This window comes from Rana temporaria, chromosome 1 (genome assembly GCF_905171775.1).
Source record: "Rana temporaria chromosome 1, aRanTem1.1, whole genome shotgun sequence".
Classification (NCBI taxonomy): Eukaryota; Metazoa; Chordata; class Amphibia; order Anura; family Ranidae; genus Rana; species Rana temporaria.
This window is the reverse complement of record NC_053489.1, coordinates 48,270,279-48,282,842: the sequence shown is the minus strand read 5'-3', so window position 1 is coordinate 48,282,842 and position 12,564 is coordinate 48,270,279.

The following is a 12,564-nucleotide window of genomic DNA, read 5'->3' as shown; positions in this document are numbered from 1 at the left end:
GTATTAATCGAAGGTTATTGATGGAAATATTCATTTCAGATCAGCTTCAAAGCTGAAATTAATTAGTCAATACTTGTCTTGAGGCTTGTGATGTGTTTAGCTTTAATATTTAATTGCAGATTAATATTAACCTTTAATGTGTGCAAAATAGTTATTGGAGATGATTGAACTTCGCTCCATTGATAGTCGGTCCTCGCAATCTCAGATTTGCATGTTTTCTCACTGTGGGTATTTACAGGGTTAAAGCTGACGTCCAGGCTAAAAAATATTGTTTAAATACAAGAGGTATGCGTATACTGGAATACTGGAATCTCGGTGTGCTTTGTGTATTCCTTTCATTTATCATTTTCCTTCCACTTCACAATTATGTGCCACTTTGTGTTGGTCTATCACATAAAATCCCAATAAAATACATTTACGTTTTTGGTTGTAACATGACAAAGAGTGGAAAATGTCAAGGGGTATGAATACTTTTTCAAGGCACTGTACTTTGATGTAGTCCAGGCTAAACTACAGCACCCTCTAACTTAGCCAGAGCATATCTGAGCATATCCTATGTCTCCCAGTACTAGAGATGCTCTATTGAGCTAGGTACCTATTTACACATTTGGTGGGGATGTCTTCTAATCTCAGCCTTTTGGAAAACTGTTTTCTCCATCTACAAAACTATGTGTATCTCATATGTTAGGCCCAACCAGGTGGCTCTCCTGTTCATGATACCCAGATCTTTCTAAAAAAAAAAAAAAAGGGCATCCTTAGACACCGCTTAATAGTGGCTTGGGTTGCAATCTTGTGTATTTGGAAAACAGTAAAGCTCCCTCATATAGTGGAATGGGCATAAATCTTGAACAATGTCATGACCATGGATACCCTGATGTCAATGTAGCGCTCCTTTGCTTTCAGAAAGGACGCTATGTTAAATTTAGTGGGGGAATGAGAGAGTTATGAAAAAGAAAAGAAAAAACAAATGCAGCGCCTTCTAAGCGTAGCAAGCTCGTTTAATAAAAGTGGTATGTGCAAAAAGCTATAAAAAGCCTACTCACAGACATAAATGAATACAGGCAAAGTGGTGTAGAGATCATCCGCATTGTTTAGCCGGTGTCCGTACGATGTCCTGGTGCAGGCAGCGCGGAGATGTCGTTCTCTGTGTGGCAGCGGCAACAGGAACCGAGACGCTCTCGGAACCTACAGGCTGGAATCAGGTATCCACTGCGGACTGCAAATGACGTCACTTCCGGATGCGGGAGGTGCACGCGTTCAAGACTTTCGAGTCTCTTCCTCAGGCTGGGGAAGAGACTCGAAAGTCTTGAACGCGTGCACCTCCCGCATCCGGAAGTGACGTCATTTGCAGTCCGCAGTGGATACCTGATTCCAGCCTGTAGGTTCCGAGAGCGTCTCGGTTCCTGTTGCCGCTGCCACACAGAGAACGACATCTCCGCGCTGCCTGCACCAGGACATCGTACGGACACCGGCTAAACAATGCGGATGATCTCTACACCACTTTGCCTGTATTCATTTATGTCTGTGAGTAGGCTTTTTATAGCTTTTTGCACATACCACTTTTATTAAACGAGCTTGCTACGCTTAGAAGGCGCTGCATTTGTTTTTTCTTTGCTTTTATACAGATCACTTCATCTGTCAGCTGGCAGCCATCCAAAGCAAGGCAATAGCGATTTAGTTATACAGTGCCATGGACACTTGATGGACTATGATATCCATTTTATAGCACTGTCTTTTTTGGACTATATCCATATTTGTTACTTTTATTTTTTCTTTATTTCAGCTTTATTTTTATTTTTATTTTTATTATTATTTTTAATTTTTATTCCCATTTATTTCACGGTTTTTCATCATTTTCCTTAGCCCCCATCCCTATTCCAAGTAACACTAGCTTGTTGTGAACCTTAGACATCTACAGGGAGTGCGCTTGAATATCATGTTTTGTTGAATGAGAGAGTTATGTTGCTCTCATTCTTGATTTTGGTAAATTTGGCTGTCGCCAAATCCTGGATTGTCCTGTGTGTCAGTCTGTGCGTCCAGAGATACGGTTTCATCTCTGGACGGCAGATGGCACCAGAGGGATCCAGGCAGAGCCACTTCTTCCCAGCAGCCAATGAGAGGAGTTGGGCCTCGCTGTGCATGCTGGGGAGGGGTATTTCTGTGGCGGAGGCCGTTGTTCTGGGTTCTTTGCGGGTTCCGGGTGCAGCACCCACCTTTAGGGTGTGCGCACATCGTGGGCCCCACCACTATGGCCTACCTGGCCTGGGGTCGCGCGTTACGCGGAGTTCCAGACTCTGGGCCCTCCTGGCCTGGAGCGACTGATGCTGCCAAGGGGCCCCAGTGACTTACTGGGTCCCCACTTCTACTGAGGAGATCCCAGGCTGTATGCCGTTCGGTGGGGGATCAGCTTGAGGAGAACCCGGAGGCAGGTTATCCAAAAGGGCTTGAACGAACCATCGGGGATCTGGTGACCGGAACATTGACAGGTACACTTGCACTGTCAACCGGTGACCCTAACGTGATTTACTAGGAGGATTTGCTGTGCTGTTCAACTTAAGTCTTGCACTAGGCCTGTGGCAGAGGCCTCAACATTCAATTAGAGCCAAGTCTGTGGCAGAGACTTGTTCCTCCCAGCAGCTTTAAGTGGCACTCCGGCTGCCAGGCCTGTGGCAGGGGTCTGTCCGGAGGCACTTCACCCACTCTCGCTGGAGTGGTGACGCATTGATACAACTACAGAATAGCAGGATTGCTGTTCTCTATCCAAAGTCTGATACTGCAAGGTTCCTTTATTTCATCAGTCTTTCCTGTCTACCTCGAGTTGATGTGTTGGTCGTGTTGGACCAAGAAATAAAGCATTCAGAAAACTTCACCTGCAGTCTGGACATTCAATTACTGCTCTACTCACTACCTTCACCACTAGACATCACATAGAGGTAACTTAATACGCCGATCCCAAATCAATCAGCGGCTCCTGAGGGGGCAGCGCTACACGTGGGGGCTCGTCCGGGATTCGGCTGTTACCTCTGGCAACGGAAAATCGTGAGTAGAGATTTATTGAGAGCAAAAGTGTCGTGTTTTGAACTGTCCGGTAACGAGGGAGTTAACCTCGAACAGCTAAGCTTGGGCATACGTGCAGCACAGCACACGCCTGAAACGTGTCTAGACAAGTTCTTCAAGTGAGAGAGAGAGAGACCATGTGGCGATGTCTGCTTTCTTGCAACCGAGCGTTGTTGCCCAGTGGTGAGTCTATCCCTGTTTCTGTTGTTTCTCTCACCGCCCCATGCCCCTTGCCGTGCCAGCTCTGAAAAGGGCACCGGATGCTATAGTGCTGCCAGGACGCGAAGACCCACGTACTTTGCCTAGTTTAGCCAGGCTGCAGCGCCTGGTAATTTAGAAAATTGCTACCAGCCATGGGTATGAGTACCCCTATGTGCCACCTTCCCTCCTATACCAGATTGATCAGGAACGGGAAGCATGGTGCCAGGAGGCCATCTGGACACATTTAAAAGTGCCCCGCATTTTGGAGGGTGCAGATTTGGGCCTGTCTTACTTAAACCCCAGGTTTGAAAGCTGTCACCAAAAGTGGAGCTGGGGTAGGCACATATACAGCAACCGGGCCGTGCTGAAGTCTCCTGGGAGAGAAGACCAGGTATTTTCGGTTACCACGACCAATGCAGATGGTGACATTGTAATTCTCCCTGACCAGCGGTTTTATAAATAGGTCATATGCCTGTTTTGTTGGACCTATTTACTTTTCAGAAGTTCTGGACAAGGGTTCTCGCCCCACTCAAGTTGTTTTTTCTCACTTTCCCTTTTCCCCCTGGCCTCTCCGGATCCACATTGCAGCCTATGTGAAGAACTTCGGGGGGGGGGGGGGGGTTGGGTTCAGCCAGTTAGAGGGGGACCTTGCCAACTTCTCCACAGCATTGAAGGAAGATTCAGCGAAATAAATGCTTCATTTTCTTACTTCCCTTTTTTTTTTTCAAAATTCTTCATTTATACACCACAATGAGCGTTTCCGCACGGATCACAATAAAAGTGCAAAACATAATGTCAATGTTAAACATGTAAGTATAGTGGATTTCAGTCAAACATACATTCCCATCAAATTCTTGTGGTCAAGGATCCGTGGGCTTGCCCACATTTTCCTAGTTTCTGAGAAGTAGCTAATAGGAAGAAAAGGAAAGTTAGCAGATAGCAGCAGTTCCAAGGCATAGCTCGGGGAGCTAGGAGGGGTTGACACCCCGTGGGGAAAAGTTTCCCTCAGGGGGTCTAGTGTGGAGGGGGGGAAGAGGAAAGGGAAAGAGTGGGTGGGGGGAAGGAGGGGGGGCCCAGGGGGGGCCCAGCGGTCCCGTCTGTATCGAGCTTGGTGTGTCACGTCTGTCTCTGCTTAACCTGGGGTATCAGTTAGTGTTTATTTATTTTTTGGTTCAAGGGCTGACCTCTGAGGTTCTGTCCCTCATCCGAGTATTTGTATACATTCCATAACTGCCATGTGTTTTTGTACGCTTCCTGTCTGTCCTGACTTGAAAGAATCAAGTCTTCCATTCTACTTATGTCGTCCACCTTCCGCAGCCACATTGCTACAGTCGGTGGGTCTGGGGACTTCCAGCAGATAGGAATGCATGCCTTGGCGGCGTCAAAAAGATGTCGAAGAATTGATTTCTTGTATACACGGGTCGGGATGTCATTAGCGTGTAGTAGGTAAAAGGCTGGGTCGTCAGGGAGTTGTCGTTCCGTAAACTTCTGGGAGATCTTCTTGACCTCCGACCAGAAGGGTCTCAGTTTTGGGCAGGACCAGAAGACATGGAGTAGCGTACCTGTTTCGCTCTGGCATCGCCAGCATAATTCCGAGGTCGTCTGAAACAGTTTATTTAGGAGGGCTGGCGTGCGATACCACCGTGTCATGACCTTATAGTTCGTCTCCTGGACTTTTGTGCAGATGGAGGACTTGTGTGTAAAGGTTAGTATGTGTTGTCTTTGCCTTGTTGAAAATGAGCAACATAAGTCTTGTTCCCACTTAGCAATACATGGGATTTGGTAGTTATCAGACGGGGTAACGAGCGTGGTATACAGAATGGACAGGGTGTGTGGTAGGGCCTCCGTGCCCGAGCATAGCTCTTCTAGGGGCGTCAGAGTGTGGGTTCCCGCAGGGGGGGGCGGCATGGTGTGTAGGAAATGGTGTAGTTGGCCGGCCCTCAGGAAGTCCAAGCAGTAGTTCCCACCCGGGTCCGTCAGTTCCGTCAGTGTTCTCCAGCGGCCGGCCACGCTAAAGTGGGAGGCCCGAAACACGCCCGAGTCTCTCAGAGTCCGAAATCTCCCGTCTCGTACCCCTGGTTCAAATTGCGGGTTGCCCAACACCGGGTGTAAAGGTGAAACACCCAGTGCCGGCCTTGCCCGGGGTAGCAGCTTAGCACACACCCCAACTGTGGTTCCTATCAGTGGGTGCGTTCGTACTGGTCTGGGCAGCGTCGTGGGGCACCACGGGGCTGTCTGCAACGGAACCTCGCTTTGGGCTTGTTCCAAATGGGGCCACAGTTTTGTGTCTCTATGTCGGCACCAGTCAACAAGGCGGTTTAGGTGGGCGGCGTGGTAATACGCCCGGACGTCGGGCATAGCCATTCCGCCATGTATTTTGGGCAGGGTCAGTACCGCTCTGTGTATCCGGGGGTGTTTCCCAGCCCACAGGAAGGTCTTAAACATGGTCTGTTTGAAAAAGTCTGCCGGTATATGTATGGGGGGGGCTTGAAGGAGGTACGTAAATTTCGGTAGTATAGACATTTTTAGTATGTTACACCTACCGAACCAGGAATGAAGGCTGGTGGTCCATTGGTCTAATAGTTTCTGGACTGTTTTTAGAAACGGTGGGAAATTCAACCGAAAGGTCTGGGATAGAGTCGGGGGGACATGTGTGCCAAGATATTTCAGGGCCGTGTCTGTCCATTGCAACCCAGTACTGCCGCGAAGGTGTTCTAGACATGGGCTCGGAATCCCCACTCCCATCGCTACCGATTTGCTCATGTTTATCTTAAGGTTGGAGATCCGTCCATATGTCTCGAATTCCCGCATCAAATTGGGAAGAGACACCACAGGGTCTACCAGAGAGAAGAGCAGATCGTCCGCGTAGGCGGATACCTTATACTCTCCCCCACCTACTCTGACTCCGGAAATGGCTGGGTTTTGTCTGATATGGCGTAAAAAGGGTTCAAGGGTGAGCGCGAATAATAAGCGTGACAGGGGGCAGCCCTGTCGTGTCCCATTGCTTATCAGGAATGGTGCGGACAACACCCCATTGGTCCTGACTCTAGCAGACGGATCCGTATATGTTGCCGTTATCCAGTTCAGCATTTTACGGCCTAGCCCAACATGGGACAGTGTTTGGAACATGAATTGCCAATTGACGCGATCGAACGCCTTTTCGGCGTCGGTGCTCACAAAGACGCAAGGCGTCTTCGTGACGTTCACCGTGTGGACTAGGTTCAAGACCTTGGCAGTGTTGTCCCTAGCTTCCCTGGTGGGGACAAATCCCACTTGGTCAAGGTGAATTAAGCTCGGGAGGTGGCGTTGTATCCTGCTCGCTAGGATCTTGGTAAGGAGCTTGAGATCCACGTTCAGCAGCGAAATAGGGCGGTAACTACCGCATTGGCCTTGGTCTTTCCCTTCTTTAGGGATGACCGCTATTTGCGCTTGGAGCGTCGAGATATGAAGTCTCGTTCCTGTTCCTAGGGTATTGAATAATGAGACTATCTGGGGGCCTAGGGTCGGGAGGAACGTCTTGTAGTACGTCACCGTTAGCCCATCCGGCCCCGGTGCCTTTCCCGGCTTGGTGTTACCCAGAGCTGACTGCAACTCGGGTAGGGTAATAGGTTCATCCATCAGGTCGCTGGCGTCTGAGGGCAATACTGGCATGTCCGAGGAAGTCAGGTAGTCACACAGTAGGGTCGTATCGGAGTCTCGGAGCGTTTTGGGTAGGTTGTATAGGGTTTCATAATATTCCCTAAATTCCCTGGATATGGACTGCGGCATAGATACCTTCCGCCCCTCCTGGTTGACAACGTGCGGAATATAGGACGCGCTATTCTGCGCGCGCAGGGACCGGGCTAGCATTCTCCCGCATTTGTCTCCCGACTCATACACCTTACGCCTGCAGATTTGAATGGCTGCCTTAGCTTTATACGTAAGGACGTCAGTGACCTGTCTTCGTACGGTGTCAAGCTCCAGCCCCAGCTGTCTCGTTGGCGTTTGTTTATGTTGTGTCTCTAATGTTTGTAGTTTGGACAGTAGGGCGGTTAGTTGTTCCGTTCTCAGTCTCTTCTTCCTAGCCCCGTGTTTAATAAGGATGCCGCGTATGACTGCCTTATGGGCCTCCCATACCACTTCTGGTTTACTGTCAGGGGTGGTGTTGTCTGTAAAGTAGTGTCTCAATTCTTTGGTCACGTCTGCCAGAATTTCAGGGTCTTGTAGTAGAGACTCATTTAGTCTCCAGGGGTGACGCCTTTCGAAGCTGAGCTCCGTCAAGGCATAGACCAGCGTGATCGGGGCGTGGTCCGACCAAGTGATTGATCCTATTGTGACCTTTTTGACTGCACTCAGATTCCTATGCTGTACTAAGAAGTAGTCGATTCGGGAATATACCTGGTGTGGCCTGAAAAAGAAAGTGAAGTCTTTCTCCCCTGGGTGGAATAGTCGCCACGTGTCTACTAGTTGGGATTGGTGGAGTGCCGCCTGGATTCTACTACGGGGTCTAGCGGTTGTTGAGGACAGTCCAGAGGATGTATCTTCCTGTGGCGAGAGAGGTATATTAAGGTCGCCTCCTATGATCAAATGTCCGGTTGTGTATCGTGTCAGTCTGTCTAGCTGTCGTGTCAAAAAGCTATCTTGGTGTTCATTTGGGGCGTAAAGGCTTGCCAGCGTGACTTCTGTTGCGCCAATCCGTCCTTTTACGAACAGAAAACGGCCTCCAGGGTCTCTCTGCACGTCCCCCAGCGTCCAGGGTACTCCGGCCGCAATAAGCACCGAAACACCTCTGGACTTCGCTTCCGAATAGGAGGAGTGGTAGACCGTGGGGTAATACCTATTTTTTAGGATTGGTAATCTGTCTTCCCTAAAGTGTGTCTCCTGCAGAAGGACAATGTCTGCTCTTTGGGTACGAATGTCGCGCAATAGTATTCTTCGTTTTTCAGGCGTGTTCAGGCCTTTGACGTTCAGCGAAAGTACCGTTAGTGTGTCCATTCTCGCGGGTGGGGGGGAGGGGAGGGATTGGGTGGTCAGTTAGGGTGGGTTAGCCTGCGACCTCGATCAGGCCCGAAGTCTGGGAAACAGAACAGAAAAAAAAGGGGGTGAAAGGGAGATTTAAAGAAGCGACCAGCACCAGATGGTGTGGTCAGAGAGAACTCTAATTTAGCTCTAACAGCTAGCACGCTCACCAGGGATGAACTGGCGTATGAGCGCAGGCCTATGTGGGTAGGTGGATAGACAAAGCCGGTGGAGTGGGCCCCCGGCTCCATCCGTCCCCCCCCCCCGGCCAAATCAGGTGGTAGAATGCAACAGCAGCAATGCAATCAATGGTAATACAGTAAAGTTCAAAGATAAAAAACAAAAAAAAGTGATAATAACAGGTAGTGTAAGAATAAAGCAAAACATATTTATCACAGAATTTCACTTCAACCATTTATACCCTCTGAAAAGTGCAGTACCAGGGACAGTCAATGTCCAACTCGTAAATCTGGGATGTATAGTATCCCCAACTCCCTCTGTATAACAGTCCCAAAAGAGGGCCGGGAGGTCCGCCGGTGTCTGGACGGTGAATGCTGCGCCATCTTTTCTGAAGGTCACCGCAAGTGGGTACCCCCACCGGTATGTGTGTCCGCGTTGTCTGGCGAGGTCAAGAACCGGCTTCAGCATCGCTCGGCGGCGTAGGGTCGCCCGCGACAGATCCGGCAGAATCTTGATTGCCGCTCCCTCCAGAAGGACCTCACCTCGGTCCCATGCGCCACGAATAATGCGCTCTTTCTGCGCAAACCTGAGCAGTCGGCACACGACATCCCGGGGTCTAGCTGGGTCGTCTGATCTCGGGCCTAGTGCGCGGTGCGCGCAGTCGACTTCTACTACCTCCTCCGGGGACCTCCAGGATGTCTCGGAATAGCTGCAGGAGTACGTCGTCCAGGGTCTCGGCCTCCACCGACTCCGGTATCCCCCTGAGCCGCAGGTTGTTGCGGCGGCTCCGGTCCTCAACCTCTTCCAGGTGTAGCTGGAGCGCGACCGCCGCTTCTCTGTGGAGGTCCCTGTCTCGCTCCAGGCCGGTCACTCGTTGCTCCAGGGCTGCCAAGGATCCTTCTCCCGTGGACACTCTGTCTGTCAGCGTGGACACCTCTGCCCGGACCTCCTGAAAGTCCCGCCGGTGCGTCTCCTCCAGCTTAAGTATAAGGGTTTCTATGTCGGAATGGGTGGGGAGGGCCTGTAGGAGCGCCCGCATCTCCCGCTCTGCTGATGTGCCTCCCGGCTCTGCTGTGGAGGTGGACATGGTCGGATGCGTCTCAGATGCACTTGGCGTATCGGAATCTGTCGACCTGTCGGCTGGGTGAAAGGTCCAGAGAGTGTGGTCCGGTTCCTCTATCGGGCCGCCATGCGGATTGCCACGTGGTGCCGCCACTCTTGCACCCGGTGAAGTCGGCGTGTGAGGGTGGAAATAGTGGTGTAAATCACCTGTTTTGACCCCAGATCGGGTGAGCCTGGTTGTTCCTCTGCTTTTGTTTCTTTTGGCAGATTGCATGCCTGTAATTACGGGTCTTTGGCCAGTATAAGGGAGGACGAGGCCGGGAGCTCCAAAGATCTGCTTCCTCACTCAGCCATGTCCAGGCCACGCCCCCTTACTTCCCTTTTGCTGCTATTTCTTCTTACAGAACTTGGACTGCCGTAGTACCAGCGTACTGACCGCTAGGGGCAGTGTTCTTCAACGTTTTAAATGCAGGATTGGAATGTATATATGTTTTTTTTTTTTAAAGAAAATTATGCTCAGCACTTATGTTTAGTCTCTCTGGGAGGGAGGGAAATTTCATTCTCTGACTAGAGGGTGCAGTTTCACTCCTGACCTTGGAGACTTGTATATAATAGATATTGATATTCATCCCCTTTATAGGGGATACACAATCGATGACATCAGACCCACAGCCACACCCCCCTACTGTTGTAAACACACACTAGGTGAAGCCTAACACGTTCAGCGCCCCCTGTGGTTAACTCCCAAACTGCAACTGTCATTTTCACAATAAAGAATGCAATTTAAATGCATTTTTTGCTGTTAAAATGACAATGGTCCCAAAAATGTGTCAAAATTGTCCGAAGTGTCCGCCATAATGTGGACTCGGGTCTTCACGGCGCTATACGGTGCCTGCGCACAGACTAGGAGCTGACTGCGCAGGCGCCGTGAAGAGCCAAGTCCTATTTCGGCTATTTTCGGGAAGCGTGACGCGCCATAGCCGGCCGTCAATCATCTTCCCCTCTGCCTAGGAACGCCTACTGTCTGAAACTTAACTAAGGGATTAAACTGTACGGCGCCAAAAAAATAAATAAAGGCATACTGTAGCTCGCGCTAGTATGCTGGATAGCATGGTAGAATTTATTTTATTTTTTTTAGGGTGAACCCCCGCTTTAAGGTAAAAAAACATCCCACTACTTGTTGTGCCTTCCCTCCCTAAACACTTATCTGGCTCCTCCTTTGATCCAGCACTGCCACTGGCTGCAGCACGGCTGCTTTCATGTAAGTCTCAAAGGAGACTCTGAGGCCTCGTACACACAACCGAGTTTCTCGGCAAAAACCAGCAAGAAACTTCCTGGGAGATATTTTTTTGCCGAGGAAACCGGTCGTGTGTACATTTTCATCGAGGAAACTGTCGAGAAACTCGACGAGCCAAAAAGAGAGCAAGTTCTCTATTTCCTCGACGGGAATGGAGAAACTTGGCTTGTCGAGTTCCTCGACAGCCTGACAAGGAACTCGACGAGGAAAACGATGTGTTTCGCCCGTCGAGTTCCTCGGTCGTGTGTACGAAGCTTGAGACTCTGGCAACAAGTAGTGGGATGTTTTTTTACCTTAATGCAGAAAATGCCTTACGGTAAAAACAATTAGAAGCTGATTGGCCACCGTGCACAGCTGCACCAGATTTTGCACTCTCCAGTTTTAGTAAACCAACTGGCTGTCTTGCTAGCAAATTTTGGATAATGCAACTCAACCTAATTAGGCCATGTAACCCCACCTATTTGGCTGTGGAAAAATGTTTGTGTATGTGAGGTGGTGGGTTCATCAAGGGCAATAAAAAACATTTCTTTTTTTTGCACAAGTGCCAAAAGTTTTAAGATATCAGCATTAGATTGACTGGCATGACTTCTAATTGAAGGCCTCACACACTCAAGTTGAACTGGATGGAATGGTTTCTTTATTCAAGCCTACCAACTATGTAGCTTTGCCTTTCAAGAAGGAAGCAATAGCTTTAAATAATGCTAAGACCCTTCAATGAGCAAGGGCTGCAGGACCTTCAGTTCACATGACATCCATCACTGGTTACCAGTGTTAATTTTGTCGACTAAAACAAATAAAACATTTTAGTCGACTAAATGAATACTATCTTAGTCGACTAAAATATGACTAAAACTAAAACAATTGAGATGACTAAAATACGACTAAAACTAAAATGCCATTTTAGTCAAAAGACTAAGACTAAAACTAAATAAAAATATGGCTTCAAAATTAACAGTGGTCTGTAGTGCATGTTCATACCTCAATACCATAATTAATAACATTTTCGATTTTTCACTCCAGCAGTATATAATGAGTTTGGAAATTGTAGAGAAATGTTAACTAATGCATTACAATTAAATTATATAGTGGAACCTTGGATAATCCATTACAGGAGAATGTTCGTAATCCAAAGCACTTGCATATCAAAGCGAGTTTTCCCATAGAAGTCAATGGAAACGAAAAAAAATTTAGTTTCGCATTGACTTCAATGGCATACAATACTGCATGTGGCCAGAGGTGGGGGGGGGGTCACTGGAGAGCATCGAAAATGCTCGGGGACAGCTCGGCTGACATTGGAAACCCTTTGAAAGGCTCGAAAACACTCAGGAATGGAATATTGATTCTGTGTATTTCCGAACCGTTCCGAGTGTCACCGGCACCCCCGCACCTCTGGCCAAAGGCGGTAATGCACATCCCATTAGCTTGAATTCTGCTCGTGTTTCGAAACAACACTCAAAAACCGAGTCAGATTTTTTTTTTAAAAAGTTGCTCGCCTTTCAAAATGCTCATTAATCGCTTTACTCGTAAACCAAGGTTCCAAAATTTGTTTTAGTCGACTAAAATGTACTGGAGATTTAGTCGACTAAATACGACTAAAACAATTGCAGAAGACTAAAATGGGAGTTTTTCTCAACATGATTCCTCTCAAGCCTGCCTTGCATACACACGATCGTGAAAAAAAATGCTTGAGCAAAGCACGGTGACGTACAACGGCACTATAAAGGGGAAGTTCCATTCGATTGGCGCCACCCTTTGGGCTGGTTATGCAA